This window comes from Capra hircus, chromosome 9 (assembly GCF_001704415.2).
Source record: "Capra hircus breed San Clemente chromosome 9, ASM170441v1, whole genome shotgun sequence".
In the NCBI taxonomy this organism is placed as follows: Eukaryota; Metazoa; Chordata; class Mammalia; order Artiodactyla; family Bovidae; genus Capra; species Capra hircus.
This window is the reverse complement of record NC_030816.1, coordinates 80505019-80506730: the sequence shown is the minus strand read 5'-3', so window position 1 is coordinate 80506730 and position 1712 is coordinate 80505019. Positions and strand designations below refer to the sequence as shown.

Genomic DNA, 1712 nt, shown 5'->3' with positions numbered 1-1712 from the left:
TTTCTCTCTACGGGGCTGCATTGTTTCTGAGGACTTGTGCAATTCTTTTTGTCTCAAGGGCCCCCCTGCCCTGATTTGGATTTCTCTGTCTCCAAGAACCCGCTGAACGGATCTCAACTCTCCCCCTTCGAACCACGTTTCCCTCCCCACTTCCCAGTTTCTGTTTTGGCAACACGTTTCAGACACACACTTGAAACACTAATATTGTCTTGGCCTCCTGCCTCTCCTTCAATCTGCATATTGTAGACATCAAATCATTCTGTTTTTTTTTTTTTTTTTTTTTTTTGACAGAGGCCTGGTTACAAGGGTAGGTAGTCTAGTGTTATGGAAACGAAGGAGAATAAGAACTTAAAAGGAGCCAGAGGATTTGGCAATGAGGTGATCACCGGCGACTCTTCTGACATTGTTTTCAGTGTAACGTTAGGAGCATGTGTGAGACCCTAGTGATGAGGCAGGGAATTGGTAGGCAAAACACGGCTGAGGAGGGCACAGCACCTTGCCCAGGTTTATTTCTGTTCAGGACGTGCGTTCATTTCAAGGGTAAGATACGCAAGAAGATTCTGCTGAGGCTAAGCTGCTTCAGTCGTGTCCAACTCTGTGCGACCCCATAGACGGCAGCCCACCAGGCTCCCCCGTCCCTGGGGTTCTCAAGGCAAGAACACTGGAGTGGGTTGCCGTTTTCTTTCTCCAGTGCATGCAAGTGAAAAGAGAAAGTGAAGTCGCTCAGTCGTGTCCGACTCTTAGCGACCCCATGGACTGCAGCCCACCAGGCTCCTCTGTCCATGGGAGTTTCCAGGCAGGAGTACTGGAGTGGGGTGCCACTGCAAGAAGATTCTACTCATCCAATAACGCAGTCCAGCATCTGAGCCTCTTCCCTGCCTTCCTTCCACATTTCCTGGAGGGTGGTGGAGGGGTGGCGGTGGGGACTTACTTGCCCTCCTATTCTCTCTGCAGTAAATGAACACTCATCTGAACTTCACTACCGCACAGAGGAATGGGGGCTTAATGTGTAGCAAGGACTTGGCATCACACACGGTGCAGATATAAAGAATAATGCGGTTTCCCCCTCCGTGATTCTTTTGTCCAGATTATTCACCTATTTTTTTCTTTAAACAAAAGCTTGTTCTTAAATGTACAGTAGGTGCCAAGACAACACTGGATTCCAGCTATAGGTGGCAACAGATATCATGGCTGGGAATCCAGATGTTTAAGCAGGAATGGAACTAAGGGTCATCACAGCCTCGAGCACAAGGAACAGCTTACTTTTTGTCAGATTTCTTAATTCCACCCGTGGCCAGGGAGCCTTTCACCGCAGCCTTTGCTTTTAGCTCCTTGAGTGTCTTCTGCCCCTCCTTCTGTTTCCCCTTGATGCCTTGTCTTCCTTGTCCATGTCCTTGGCCTGCTTCTTGAGCTGCTTCAGCAGCTTCTTCTGCCACCTTCTCGGCCCAACATGGTGCCTGCTGCCCCTCCCCAGACCCTGCCATAGGACTGTTCACCTTCTTGAATTAAATAACTTTTGAGCATTACTGAGTTCATTTTATATATATATATATATATATATATATATTTTTTTTTTTTTTTAGTCCATTGTTGTCAAAACCACACCTATTAATGACCCAAGAAAGCAAAAGAGAAAAACCAAGAATTTGATTTTCTGGATAATGGAGTTTTCACTGTTGTCCAGAATATCCCTTTACACTTGGCTCTTCCGC

The 1712-nt window shown here is 46.8% G+C and overlaps 1 pseudogene; it reads right to left on the bottom strand.

Annotated features, from left to right (window-relative positions):
• LOC108636784 lies at window positions 1260–1452 on the bottom strand (annotated as a pseudogene).